The 15750-nt window shown below is 40.1% G+C and overlaps 1 protein-coding gene and 2 pseudogenes across 3 annotated transcripts in view; 1 reads left to right on the forward strand and 2 right to left on the reverse strand.

Moving 5' to 3' along the window:
- The window catches only part of LOC310722600 (uncharacterized protein), a 1041764-nt gene that overhangs the window by 624413 nt on the left and 401601 nt on the right, over positions 1-15750 (forward strand). The gene's annotated exons all lie outside the window — the stretch shown is intronic.
- Positions 11881-15750, reverse strand: part of LOC310722957 (tripartite motif-containing protein 16-like) — a 112426-nt pseudogene continuing 108556 nt past the window's right edge. Inside the window, exon 11 of the transcript XR_014538314.1 lies at positions 11881-12622. The product of XR_014538314.1 is annotated as a tripartite motif-containing protein 16-like (transcript). The remainder of the gene's footprint in view (positions 12623-15750) is intronic.
- Positions 14058-15519, reverse strand: LOC310722935 (E3 ubiquitin/ISG15 ligase TRIM25-like; annotated as a pseudogene). Its single transcript, XR_014538315.1, has 2 exons — positions 14555-15519; positions 14058-14120 (listed from the first exon to the last, which is right to left on the reverse strand). The product of XR_014538315.1 is annotated as an E3 ubiquitin/ISG15 ligase TRIM25-like (transcript).

The raw sequence follows: 15750 nt of genomic DNA on the forward strand, positions 1-15750 counted from the left end.
GTATTAGATTCCATTGCTATGCTGATGATACACAGCTATATATTTCAGCAAAGTCAGATGAGAGAGATCAGCTTAACAATGTTAAAAAATGTGTAAAGGACATTAGACAGTGGATGCTCGATAACTTTCTTCTGCTAAACTCAGATAAGACGGAAGTACTTTTACTAGGACCACATGCAGCTAGAAGCAAACTTTCCGATTACCTAACATCTCTGGATGGTGTTTCTGTTTCAGCGTGTACGGCTGTCAAAGACCTTGGTGTGATTATTGACTCGAGTCTTTCCTTTGAGGCTCACGTGAATAATATTACCAGGATCGCCTTCTTTCACCTTAGAAATATTGCTAAAATTAGAAATATGATGTCGTTACAGGATGCAGAAAAACTAGTTCATGCTTTTGTTACTTCTAGATTAGACTACTGTAACGCTTTACTGTCTGGGTGTGCGAGTAGGTGCATAAATAAGCTTCAGTTAGTTCAGAATGCAGCAGCAAGAGTCCTCACTAGATCTAGGAAATATGACCACATCACCCCTGTATTAATCAGTCTACACTGGCTCCCAATCAAATCTCGCATTGATTATAAAATTTTACTACTGACATATAAAGCACTTAATGGTCTCGCACCACCGTATCTGAGTGAACTTCTGTACCAGTATGATCCTCCACGCCTACTTAGATCAAAAGGTGCAGGCTATCTGTTGGTTCCTCCAATAATGAAGATTACAGCAGGGGGCAGATCTTTCTCTTATAAAGCCCCGCAGTTATGGAACAGCCTTCCTATCAGTGTTCGGGACTCAGACACAGTCTCAGTGTTCAAGTCGAGGTTGAAAACATATTTATTCAGTCAAGCCTTTAATCAGTAGATTTTTTCTCAGGTAAAGGCTCAGATCTGGAGGGAACATTGATATAGAGTGTTTGGTGAACTGGGATATTTGTACGCTGTCGTCCCCTCACATTCACGTGTTCACTCAGGTTTGTTGATGGTGGTGTGGTGGGCCGTCTCTTATCCCAGAGATCCCTCATGTCTGTGTTGCCTTCTGGTTCTCCCTTTTAGTTATGCTGCCATAGCGAGTCTTGCCGGAGTCCAAACTGCACAGTGACTTTAACTCTCATGCAACAATAGGTACACTTAATAATCCATATCCTTCTCTTCCTGTCACCCTCTTCTCTCTCTCTCTCTCTCTCTCTCTCTCTCTCTCTCTCTCTCTCTCTCTCTCTCTCTCGGTCGAGTTAAACATGCTCCTGAGGCTCCAGTGACCTCTGTTCCTGCCCCTCTCCCCCCCGTGGATCTTCCCACTTCATCCAGGCCTGCCTGGATTGGATGTCAACAGTCTCCTACACTGATGTCAACAGTCTCCTACACTGACTCAGAAATACACTTCGCTTTTGATCATCATCACTGCACCCCGCAACATTGTATACCCGCCACAAATGGACATTCGGTGTAACCCAGATGAGGATGGGTTCCCTCTTGAGTCTGGTTCCTCTCAAGGTTTCTTCCTTATGCCATCTCGGGGAGTTTTTCCTTGCCACAGTCGCCAGTCGCCACCGGCTTGCTCATCAGGGACAAACTTACTCATAAAGAACATATTCATTTTTAATCACCGCATTATCTGTGTAAAGCTGCTTTGAGACAATGTTCATTGTTAAAAGCGCTATACAAATAAAAATGAATTGAAATTGAACTATCCAGAGGCAGGCCTGGACGAAGTGGGAAAATCCGCGGAGGGGAGAGGGGCAGGAACAGTGGTCACTGGAGCCTCAGGAGCAAGTTTAACTCGACTGAGAGAGAAGAATATGGAATATTAAGTGTCCTTATTGTTGTATGAAATTTAATGTCACTGTGCAGTTTGGACTCCGGCAAGACTCGCTATGGCAGCATAACTAAAAGGGAGAACCAGAGGGTAATACAGACATGAGGGATCTCTGGGATAAGAGACGACCCACCACACCACCGTCAACAAACCTGAGTGAACGTGTGAATGTGAAGGGACGACAGCATACTTATGCTTTAGTTAAATATATAAATCTTTTTTACACCTTAAAATGTCTATGTACGTGGTGGTATTTAAAAAAGGATCGAGACGAACTGTATTGTAGTTCTGTCTTTTTTGCTGAATGTCCTCCCTGAGACGCCTTAATAACTGGCAGTAGAACTCGCTATTCATGGTCTGGCCACTTAATTAATGAACTGGAATTTAGTTGGGGATTTGGTCAGGATTAATGGTGTCCTCAATGTGGAGAAATACAGTCAGATAGCAAACATGCTGTATAGCCAATGTCATTAAGAAATTTCTTCAACGTAGCGAAGAACAAGGTGTCCTGGAAGTGATATGGGTGGGTTTGGGTGCCACAGTGCCCTGATCTCAATGCCATAGAGTCCGCCTTGGATTACATGAAGAGATAAAAGGATTTGACCTCCATAGAAGATCCAAGAATGTTTGCAAGAACCTACCAGGCGAGTTCCTTTAATAACCTTGTGTAAGTGGACCTAGAAGAATTTATTCTTTTTTTTGTTACCTTTTCTTTTGATTCATTGACAAAAATATACTTTTTTTTTTTTAAAGCATTCTGACTTGCAGTATTGTCTTACGTCTACCTTAATCTTTTGCACAATGCCGTATATTTATTGTTTCTGTAAACATAAAAAAAATAACCGTCGTCGTCATCGGAATTCACAGACACCTGAAAATACAAGTACCCACAATGCAATGCGTTTGTGTCCTTTTGGTTAAAAAGCTGAATACCTAATGCATCGTTCTAGTCATGTCAATAGTCCCTCTTATCTGATGTGCTTATCAATATTTCAAAATCTCTCCAAACTTTTAAAGCATTAAGGAAATACTTATAAAATAAGTTTCCCACAATCTCATTTATTCCCAGGTGAGATTTTACCTGATTGTACTTTAGCTGTAAAATGGGTGTTGTTTTTTTTCTGAAAGATTGATCAATATTGATGTTTTAACAATGGTTAAAAATGTTTAAGTTTTGAGCTCATATAAAAAAGTCGATGTGTCACGATGTGGAAATAAAAAGATAATTGAGTTCATCAGTGCATGTAATGTAATGAACATTTTCACTGTAGGAAAGTTCATCGACACCTGGCCATAACACTGGTATGTGCTTTGTGAACACACCACATTTAGTGACAATTTGCTCTTCTAATAAGCTCCAGTCTTTTGAGAAGATGTTCCACTAGATTTTGTGGAGATTTGTGTTCATTCAGACACAAGAGTGTTAGTAAAGTCAGGTACTAGAATTAGAATGGTTCTAAGTTTTCTAAGAATTAGAAGTTCTAACTTCTAAGAATTAGAAGTTCTAATTCATCCCAACGGTGTTCAATCGATTGGGAGCTCTACAGCAGGAGATCTTCCACTCTAACCCATGTAAACCATATCTTCATGGAGCTGGTGTTGAGCATAGGAGAATTGTCATGCTGGAACATGTTTTGGTTTTCTAATTTAAGTGAAGGGAAAACTTCCTAAACTACCATTTCCAAAGACATTCTCAGGACTTCATTCTCCAACAGACTGATTCAGCTTCGCTGTCACAAAGAACTGTTCAGGAAATCATTCCTACCTTATGCCATTGCACTGTACAATCAAGTCAAGTCAAGTCAAGTCAAGTTTATTTGTATAGCGCCTTTCACAACAGACATTGTCTCAAAGCAGCTTTACAGAAATCAACAGTTAAGGTGAATGGTGTGCATTTATCCCTGATGAGCAGCTGTGGCGACTGTGGCAAGGAAAAACTCCCCTAGATGTTATGAGGAAGAAACCTTCAGAGGAACCAGACTCAAAAGGGGAACCCATCCTCATTTGGGTGACATCAAGAGTGTGATCATAAATCTCAATGACTCACCTCTATATAACAGATGTTCATAGCAACTTATATACAGATCCATTATTCACTGACAATTTACACATTTCATTCTTTTTCTTATCTTTCTTTTTGAATTGCCAGTTTACACTCTGTTTTTTCATGTAGCATCTTTCAATATTGTATTTATTTATATGTTACAATTATTTAATTACATTCTGATATTCATATTTTAACCCCCATACACACAAATTACTGTTTGTGTAACCTGCTGCTGCTGTAACACAATAATTTCCTCATGGGATCAATAAAGTATGTCTAAGTTTAAGTCTAAGTCTAAGACGTCCTTTACAATTGTGTACAAACAGTTTGGGGCAAAAATCACATGTGGCTGAAACGAAAAAATCAGGTGTCCCAATACTTTTGCAATATAAGTACAACCCCAATTCCAAAAAAGTTTTACACAGGACGTTGTGTACAATGTAAATAAAAATAGATTGTAATGATGTGCAAAACTCATAAACCAATACGATAAAAAATATATAATTTGAAATGTTTTTACATAAAGATATTTTCAATATATACACTTTTTGTATATTTTTTAAAATAGATTAAACATGTATTTTTCCTCCACATATTTTGAATCCAAGAAAATACATTCACATGAAACATTAAGAAAAATCTTTATTTTATGTTTAAAACATGTACATACAACACGTTTCACAAATCAAGCAAGGAACATATCTATACATCTCTATATCTAGTAAATTACATATAAATTCACTGCAATCTTCAAAGCTCCTCTGGACACACTGGGAAACTTCTTCACTGCCACTGTAATAGACAAAATTACAGCTCTATTTTAAAGGGGTGATTTACCACATACCAACATATAAACATTAATCAACACACATCAGTAATGACAAATAGAAGCTCAAGCATGCTTGCTGTAGTATGAGGATAAGTATTGCGTTCAAGTAAAAATAAAAGCTTAAATTAAATCTGTTCATCATATAAAATGATCGAGTCTCTCCCGAAAATTGGGACTAAACTGCTTGATGAATATGAATTTGTTTTCTGATCTTTTTATGAACTTTTTGAAGCATCAATGTGATAACTGTGTAGACTCTCATTTGATTGACAGAAATCTCTTAGACTTCATTCTAATATCTTCATGTGTGTTTCTGAATTAAAGTCTTTGGTTTGGAATGACATAAGGTTGAGTAAATGATGACAATTTTTGTAATTTCTAGGTGAACTATCCTCTAAAATGAATTTTTTTGCAGCAAATTTTCCTTTCAACAACTTCAACATCCGAAACCAAATACTTATCTCATATGTAGGGATGCACCGATACCACTTTTTTCCAGTCCAATACTTTTAGTTTTTTGTACTTGCCAAAACTGATAACTGCATTTTCAAAGCATTTGTTATAAAAAAAAATAAATACTGGTAACAAAAACAAATAATAATAAGAATATGAACCATGTTAGCTGACTTCATTACAGTTTTTCTCAAACGCTAAAACACATTTCACAAATGTTTCCTCCATGTTTCCCATTGTCTAAACACAACACCCTTTTCTAAAGCTACATAAACACAACCACACCTTCTCACTTTAAAACTCAAACTTTCACACAAAAAGAGCAGCTCGAAGCTTTCAAAAATGTAAACACTATACACATCATTACACACTACAGCAAAACAATTGAAAACACAATGCTCAATTTGTGAGAAGGTTCTTTGTTTCATAACTGCCAATGCATATTTTTGAAACTTTACAGCAATGGATGTTCTTAGATCTCTGCAGAGGATTAGGCATTTAGATTTGAGAGTTTCATATGAAGAGTATAAATCTATAGTAAATTCTGCATGTATACTACTGTAACACAACTCAATGCAAAAACAGAATCTATTGCACACAACAGTACTCTTGAAAACATGATCAGGGTGTGAAGTTTTTTTATTTACTTTATTCACACCACACACACACACCACAATCACTGTGCGGCATCATGTCGCTTAGCTGCATCGGGCCACATCACCTCATCCACATCGCAGGCTATATTGTCTCTTGCCAGGCACCGCGGGATAAACGCCCTGGAATGGCAAATCCATCCTTGGAAGGCCTCCACTGGGATGTCAACACAGGCCAGCTTCATTGCCCTTAGGAGGTTCTCTCTAGTGTATGGCTGTCTGTCATAAACCTTCCATCTCCATGATGAGAATAACTCCTCTATAAGGTTCAGAAAAGGGGATAAGGGTGGCAGACAGACATTTAAAAAGTGGTTACTGTGGTTGGTGAACCACTCTCTGATTTGTTTTGTTTTGTGGAAGCGTACATTGTCCCAAATGATCACATAAATTTGATGTTGTTGGCAGTCCAGGAGGATGTCTTTTAGCTCCTCTAGGAAGGTGAGGAGACGTTGGGTGTTGTAAGACCCAAGGACAGCATGCCGGTGGACAAGCCCATTGAAGCCCATTGAAAGCCCATTGAAACCCATGGCCGCACAAAGAGTAATATTACCCCCCCCCCCCCCCGTTGGCCAGGAACCTCAATGATGGCTCTTTGGCCAATGATGTTACGGCCTCTTTGCCTTTATTTCTGCAGGTTGATGCCAGCCTCATCCAGGAAGAGGTACTCATGAGGTCTGGCCATCGTGTCCAACTGTAATATCCTCTGTGAAAATGTGAAAGTGCACAGGTGTTCAGAACAACAGTCAATCAGGTAGCACAGTATTGTCCAGAAGTAATGTAGGCCACTGAGCAACACAGTATGTCCACTAACTGTACTGTGAACATGGATGTATACTTACTTGCACTTGTCTTTGTGTCACGCAGAGTTGCGCTCAAAGGGAACCCTATAGACCTGTTTCATCCGCATCTTTTGGCGCCGGAGAATTGGGTCTATTGTGGCCAAGCTGACATCATCAATGCTCTCAAAGAAGATATCTTTGATTGTTATTCTCCTCGGCTTGAGTGTTTTGTTTTTTACGGTTTGATTAAAGACAATGATTGGACTATATCTGCTTCCGCGTCATCAGCCTGACACACATCAGCTATACAGACGTGAATAGTGAATGTTTAACATTAACAATAATTAGATACATGTACATATATTCTCTAATAACTCCATTCTGCTCTCTGTTGTTCTGTTGTGTGTGTTTCTTTGTTTGGATGCAGCACTGTTCTCATGATGTGTGGTATCGGTGCATACCAACTCATATGTATGCATGTATGTGAAAAACAGTAGGTCAACACAGTAGCAAGTTTGAATTCACAAAATTAGGAAACGAAAGATTATGAATGGAAGGAAGGGATGCCAATGATGCTGGTAAGTCACGTGACAGTAACAACGTGGCTAATTTAGAAAGTACACCTTCTTATTCATATAGAACATGTTTTTTTGTGGTTGCAAAGTAAGTTCAAATTCAAATGTAGCACCTACTCACACAGTATGTGACTTCAGACGCACATCAAGTCTTCACTTACCATATGTGGCTGCCATGATTTTCTTGTCAAGAGCAGTCCTCCACTCAGCACCACTCTTAGTTTTAATCTGTCCTCCTACAATAGACAAAACGTCTACATGCATGAAGCATGAACATTTGAATAGGGTACAGAGGATATGCAAAACTGTCTTCTGACTAGTTTTAGAATTCCAAAAAGTTTTGTTTATCTTAACATTGGTACTATAAAAATATAGATATGCTATTAGGAGATATTTTTATAGATATCTTTTGGACAGTAAAGGAAGAAATGATAGAGAAGTAGAATTTGCCTTTTTAAAACACTATTATCTAATAATTGGACCTGACTTTCGAAAACTATAAACTTTCAAATTGCTGTGGATCAGAATCTCCATTGGGAAGGCGGCCATTAAAAAACATGCACAATTGAAGTGGCTGTTTTGGGCTGCAGGGCAGAAGTGTTTTTATTCCTGTCCCATGTGCAAACTCTACCTGTGGTTGTGATCACATAAAAAGAGATTTTCAATATACATTATTTTCAAAAAAACTTTCGAGTATGTATGTAAAGACCTAAATCCTCAGCAAGAAATACATACATACATAGAATTAAAGTCAACAATGTTGTTACAGACAGACTATTACTGGTAAACTAAAGAAGGAATAAGGAAGAGCTTACCTACACACCTATACACTTGAGTAAGAATAAACAAAGGAAAGACACTAATTCAATGGAACCATGTACAATATTTTACAAAGTGGAAGAAAAACACTTACTTAAGCAGCACCAGACAGAGAGGTTTTGGATATAGCCTTTGGAACCGGTAAAGGAGAATATTGATACATTAAAAACAATACACGACACTGAGTACAATAAAATCTTTAAATAAATATCAGAATATCATAGCACAACAATCTAAACAGTACGTAAGTCATGTGACTCATATTTTAATGGAGGTATGATGTGAAAATACACATACAATGCAAGTGAATAGGTACAGTTTCCATGTTTAAAAAAAAACAAAAAAAAAAACAAGCTTAATTGTGAGCTATAAGACTTCTGAAGCAATCTAGTTGATTTTGGGTCAGAACAGAAACATTCCTCCCAAATATACCTCTACTAACTTTATGATCCTGATTCATTATCTGCATGTGTCGAGCACTAGGACTCTAGGCCTGAAGTGGAGCTGAAACATCATTAAGCCTCTGGGAACTCTATAACGATCCTTCATTTGCTTCAGCTGTGATGCATATATAAACCCCGACCATGAAGGTGTTCAAGGTGAGTTGCAATCATGGGAAAGACAAAGGAGCTTCCACAAAAGCTGAGAGAGGAGATTATTTCATCACATCTGAAGGGCCTTGGGTATAAGAAGATTTCCAAAAGAATTAACATTCCAAGAGACACCATTGGGACACCATCCCGACCTGCACACTGAGGTGTCCAGGTCATAAGTTAAGCCTTTTTCAGAAAGAACACCGCCCATCCGGACCGTCCGGAGCGATGCCGTGGGTTGAAGAGACACTTGCCAGCTATCTTTTCCACGGGATCACCTCCTTCCTTAAAACCCCGACACTACCCAATGAAAGCCCCTACGTAATGTGTCAGTGCTTGTGGGGAAAGCTTATGCTTCGGCAGGTCAAGCCGTTGTGTCCACGATGGTGTTACAGGTGTATTAGGCTGACCTGCTGCATGAGCTGGATGTGGGAGATGACCCGGGCGGCCATGTTCACGAGCTCTGATGCACAGTAAATCTGGCTCTCAGAGACACCAAAGGGACCAATAGGGCCATTGGCCGGTCTATGGCTGCCCTTGTGTCTACAGAGAAGCACTTGTGGCTCACTCTGTCAGAAATGTCTGATAGAGACAGGGCCATGCTGCTCAACGCCCCACTATCTCCTTCGGGCCTCTTCGGGGATTACATGGTCGAAAGGTTTCAGGAAAGTAAGAAACAGGTGGCGGTGTTCCAGCGGTACCTTCCACTCCACTCACATGGGGCTGCTAGGTAGGCACAGCCCCAACCGCAACCCTCTACTACAGAGACGTAGTGTGGTGACTCACACTCCCCATGTCGGGGATCCTGCGCAGCAGTTGGCATTGAAGCTCTGTGAGGTGACAGATCATCAGCAGGCTCTGGTCATGGAACAAGAAGTAAACAATTTCCTGAGAAAGGAGGCCATCGAGGTGGTCCCTCCATCAGAACAAGATTCTGGGTTCTACAGCCAGTACTTCATAGTTCCCAAAAAGGACTGAGAGTTGTGTCCTATCTTGGATCTACGACAGCTGAACCACTGACTCATGAGACTCAAGGTTAACGGTCAGCATCTTTAACCTTGAGTCTCATAAGTTCTCAAGCAGGTAGTGTCTCAAATCAGATCCAAGGACTAGTTTGTCACGGTAAATCTAAAGGATGCGTACTTTATCCATTTGTCCATCCTGCCTTCTCACAGGAAGTTCCTGGGGTTTGCTTTTGGTGCCGAAGGAGGAACACACAGTCTGAAATTCTGATTGCTTTAAAAGCTCATGCATGCACAGAATCACACACAAAGCACTTACCTGAACAAACATAAGCTTGTGTCGGCTTCACTGTATGCACATTTTGTAGCATCCTGGTCTTGACGTCACCCCGCCGGTGGCGTCGTGCCATGCCTTTGGCCGGATTTCACACGTGATTCAGAGCGTGAGCAACGCGGGGGCGTTCCCAAAGCGTTGTGATGAAACTCGAGTTTCCGAAAGGGCTTCATAGCACAGAGACGTCGCTAGTTAAGGTGGTAAATGACCACTTAAATGCAGCTTTCGACACCATTGATCATACTATACTGTTTGCTAGACTTGAGAACGTTGTTGGAATAAAGGGAACAGCTCTCTCTTGGCTCAGGTCTTATTTGACTAATCGCTATCATTTTGTTGATGTAAATGGTGAGTTCTCCACACTCTCTGAGGTAAAGTTTGGTGGTCCGCAAGGATCGGTCTTAGGCCCACTGCTTTTCTCTTTATATTTGCTGCCTCTGGGTGAAATTATACATAAACATGGTATTCGCTTCCATTGCTATGCTGATGATGAAGCCAGATGAGAGAGATTAGCTTAACAATGTTGAGGAGTGTGTAAAGGACATTAGACAGTGGATGCTTGATAACTTTCTTCTGCTGAACTCAGATAAGACGGAAGCACTTTTACTAGGACCACATGCAGCTAGATGCAAACTTTTGGATTACGTAGCATCTCTGGATGGTGTTTCTGTTTCAGCGTGTACAGCAGTCAAAGACCTTGGTGTTATTATTGACCCTAATCTTTCCTTTGAGGTTTACGTGAATAATATTACCAGGATCGCCTTCTTTCACCTCAGAAATATTGCTAAAATTAAAAATATGATGTTGTTACAGGATGCAGAAAAACTAGTTCATGCTTTTGTTACATCTAGATTAGACTACAGTAACGCTTTACTGTCTGTGTGTTCGAGTAAGTGCATAAATAAGCTTCAGTTAGTTCAGAATGCAGCAGCAAGAGTCCTCACTAGATCTAGAAAATATGACCACATCACCCCTGTTTTAATCAGTCTACACTGGCTCCCAATTAAATCTCACATTGATTATAAAATACTACTATTGAAGTATAAAGCACTTAACGGTCTCACACCGCAGTATCTGAGTGAACTCTGTACCAGTATGATCCTTCACGCCTACTTAGATCAAAAGGTGCAGGCTATTTGTTGGTACCTCAAATAATAAAGACAACTGCAGGGGGCAGATCTTTCTCTTATAAAGCCTCACAGTTATGGAACAACCTTCCATTCAGTGTTCAGGACTCAGACACAGTTTCAGTGTTTATAGTCGGTTCATGTGGTGGGTCGTATCTTATCCCAGAGATCCCTCATGTCGGTGTTACCATCTGGTTCTCACATTTAGCTATGCTGCCATAGCGAGTCTTTCCGGGGTCCAAACTGTACAGTGAGATTAACTTTCAAACAAAAATAAAAACACAATACTCCATATCCTTCTCTTTCTGTCATCCCCCTCTCCCCCCCCCCCCCCCTCTCTCTCTCTCTCTCAAGTTAAACATGCTCCTGAGGTTTCAGTGACAACTGTTCCTGCCCCTCTCCCCTCCGTGGATCTTCCCATTTCATCCAAGGTACCTCTGAGGGCGACGTCGCGTTGCAGACACTCGCTGTCGGATCTACATAGTTACCATAGTGACCTACCAGTTCATGCTCCTTGTTCTGTGTTTTAGGATTAAACTCGCTTTACGGATTATACCAATTTCACGAATTATACCCACTTTTACGTATTATACCCGCTTTACAGATTATTCCAGCTATACGGATTATACCCACATTCAGGATTGTACCCGCATTACGGCTTGTATCTCTCCCAGACTCGTGTTTATGTTCTGAACTTAAATAAAGACATGATTAAGGTACTCCCGCTTCCTTTGTGTGGTCACTGCCATGACAGTTTGCTATCTGACTGTATTTCTCTGCATTGAGGACACCATTAATCCTGACCAAATCCAGACCATGAATAGCGAGTTCTACTGCCAGGTTTTAAGGCGTCTCAGGGAGGACATTCAGCAAAAAAGACAGAACTACAATACAGTTAGTCTCGATCCTTTTTTAAATACCACCACGTACATAGACATTTTAAGGTGTAAAATAGATTTATATATTTTACCAAAGCATAATTATCATTTTTAAATCTGATTTTTACAATGATACAAACAAATAATTTTTTTTATTTATTTCCTAGCACATGTTTCTTTCAGCTCCAAATTACAGACCATAAAACACCAACTATTATTCTTTTGGACTGCACAACCTCATAGATGATCCTGGTTTCCAAAAGTCAAAGCAGAATCCAGCGTATAGAGGCTGAGTGAATGTGGTGTGGAGTCTGTGGAGGAGCTTCATTGTATCAGAGACGCTGTAGAAAGACAGAGTTCCTGCACTGTGATCCACATACACTCCTATTCTGGAGGATGATGGAACTTTGAGATCAGTTTTAACGTTGTTGTGCCAGAAATTAACAGAAGAAGAAGAACATTCCAGACTCCAGGACTGATTGTTGTGTCCAAACGCACACTCATTACCCAGTCCTTTCCTTCTGATATCTTTATATGAGACTGATATGAACACATTACTCTCACTGCTCCACTCCACCTCCCAGTAACAGCGTCCACACACACTCTCTTTACTCAACACCTGCAACCAGTAGGAGTCAAATCTCTCTGGATGATCAGAGTACGGCTGCTTTGTCTCACTGCGTGTCACCACTTTGTTTTTCTCAGACAGAATGAGGTTATAATTTACTGTGTTAGGATCCAGAGTCAGATCACAGAAATCTAAACACATGAACAACAGGAACATCAGATATTATTTTCAACTCAATTCAATTCATTTTTATTTGTATAGCGCTTTTAACAATGAACATTGTCTCAAAGCAGCTTTACACAGATAATGTGGTGATTAAAAGTGAATATGTTCTTTATGAGTAAGTTTTCCTTGATGAGCAAGCCGGTAGCGACTGTGGCAAGGAAAAACTCCCCAAATCACAGAATATTTATGTAAAGTGTGTGTGTGTGTGTGTGTGTGTGTGTGTGTGTGTGTGTGTGTGTGTGTGTGTGTGTGTGTGTGTGTGTGTTGTACATACATTTCAGAAACTTGTCCCTGCTTTTTGTTTCTGAGAGTAAAATCTGAATGTTCTCAGCTGTAAATAAAGAAATAAAATTGATTTTACAACCAAAAAATAGGAGATTTGGGTAAATCTTTGCTTGTGTGTCGATCAGAAATGTGTGTAGATCACATGATGCACTTTATCAGGAACGGATCCTCTTACCATGTTCACGGAATTTGATCAAGTCTTCCTGGCAGAATTCCTCAAGTCTCTTTTTCAGGTCAGAGAGAGATTTCCTCACTGCATCAAATGAGATATTGACATTGATGCTGAGTGAATCTTCACACACATCAGCTGGAACATTTGGTCTGTCAGTTTTCAGACTCTGATGTCTGGAGGCTAAAACCTGCATACAGCAATTAGAAATAAAATGAAGTGAAGGAATGCAATATTTGTAAAGTTTTATATAGAATCTTATAACAGATTCTTTGTATAATCAAAAATTATGGGGATTCTTGAAGTCTAAGAAACATCCAATGAACCCGTAACCTTCATATTCCTCCTGGAAATGTGGATGTAATGTACCTTTATTTCCTGGAGGAAATGGATGTGATCGTGTGTGTGTGAAAGCTGCTTCAGCTCAGTGATTCTCCTCTGAAGATCAGAAAACTCCTGCTCCAGTTGCTCCAGGAGTCGTTCAGCTCGACTCAGTTTAGCCTTCTCCTGATCTCTGATCAGCTCTGTCACCTCCGAGTGCTTTTTCTCGATGGAGCTGATCATCTCAGTAAAGATCTTCTCACTGTCATCTACTGCTGTCTGTGCACTGAGCTGTTAGGACACACACACACACACACACACACACACACACACACACACACACACACACACACACACACACTCACTCACTCTTACTGGGACTCTAAATGACTCGATGTCCATGTTGTGTGTGTTTCTAAGAGCAGCTCCGTCTCTGCTCACTGCTCACCTTTATAATGTTCACATCCTGTTTCAGCTCCTGAACCTTCTTCTGCTTCTCCTGGATTCTCTGCTGGAATTTCATCTGCTCCTTCTTTAGCTCAGTCTGAGGACAAATAAAATACATATTATTGTTGATGGAGTATGAGATGATAAAGTCTGTGGTGAGACCTGCTATGTTGTATGGTTTAGAGACAGTGGCATTGAGTAAAAGACAGGAGGTGGAGCTGGAGGTAGCAGAGCTGAAGATGCTGAGATTTTCATTGGGAGTGACGACGATGGACAGGATCAGAAACAAGCAGCTTATTGAAGAGTAAAAGACTGGATGTTGGTGTTTAAATGTTTAGCACTGTGAGCTAAATGTGTAAATGAATGACAGATTAAAAAGTGAACGATTCGGCACTGTAAAGGTGTAAAATGAGGTTAAGATGGTTGTTGGTTGAATTGTTCACTGACTCCTCTTAACTGATACGGAGACTTTTATTTTACACTTCTTTACTAACAAACACATTCAGTAAAGCAGGAGAGTTTCCAGATTTTCATTCCAACAAATCAGGAGCCAGAACTGATCAAACTCATCAGACTGAGAGAAAATGATTGAATAAGTGGAATAAAACTTTGTGATTTTAGATGAATAATGTAATTTCTATGAACAGACTGAATATATCAGACCTGCATTTCTCACCTGTTGTTCAGTTCTGTAGGCTTTAACTGAGACGGTGTCGTGGCTTCTGTGTTCATCCGTCATACACAGATAACAGATAAAGCTTTGGTCGGTACGACAGTAGATCTTCAACACTTCATCATGCTCAGAGCAGATCTTCTCTTGTAGATTTCCAGACGCTTCGATTAACTTGTTTCCAGGAAGGAACTTCATAATGAGGTTTCAGATGAGTTTCACAAAAGGAGGCCAGACACATTAGACAGGACTTGACGGCTTTGTGTTTCCTCCCGCTACAGAAATCACATTCCACATCTCCAGGTCCAGCGTAACAGTGAGCAGGAAAAGTAGCTCGGATTTCAGTCTTCTTCAGTTTCTCCACCACTTCAGCCAGCATGTTGTTTCTGTGTAGAACAGGCCTTGGAGTGAACGTGTCTCTGCACTGAGGACAGCTGTAGACCCCTTTCTGATCCTCCTGATCCCAGCAGTCATTAATACACATCTTACAGAAACTGTTACCACACAGGGTAGCCACTGGATCCTTCAGGAGATCCAGACACACTGGACATCTGAACTGATCCTGATCTACTGAAATACTGACCTCTGCCATTTTCTACACTTTCTACACTGAGGAAAAAAGAGACAGAAAGAGAGAGAAAGACTGGAGTTTCGTTTTCTCCTAACTGAAAGTCACTTCCTGGTGTTGTGCATGTGAAAGAGAGAAAAGAGGAGGAGCTCAATGACAGAGTTCATGAACATTAACCATTTCATGAACAGAGTTGCTTCTGAGGCAAAATAAACCCTGCAAACTGTCTCACAAACTTCATTCATCTAAACAACCAGGGATCTCCTGCTGTGTGTGTGTGTGTGTGTGTGTGTGTGTATGTTTGCACCATTTGTATTATTTCTGTGGATTGTTGTGTGTGCAGATACTGAATTAATCCCAAGTCTGTCTAATATCAACATCCATGCTGCTGTATAACAGTGAAAATGAGGATTTTTTTTCAGTTGTTGAAATTAGGTTTCCTGCTGCTGCTGTAACACAATAATTTCCTTATTGGATCAATTAAGTATGTCTAAGTTTTGGTCTAAGTCTAAGATGTAATTTACAATTGTGTGCAAACAGTTTGGGGCAAAAATCACATGTGGGTGAAAAAAAATATCAGGTGTCCCAATACTTTTGCAATATCAGTACAACCACAATTCCAAAAAAGTTTTAC

The sequence above is a fragment of the Silurus aristotelis genome (assembly GCF_946808225.1).
Source record: "Silurus aristotelis genome assembly, chromosome: 29".
Taxonomy (NCBI): Eukaryota; Metazoa; Chordata; class Actinopteri; order Siluriformes; family Siluridae; genus Silurus; species Silurus aristotelis.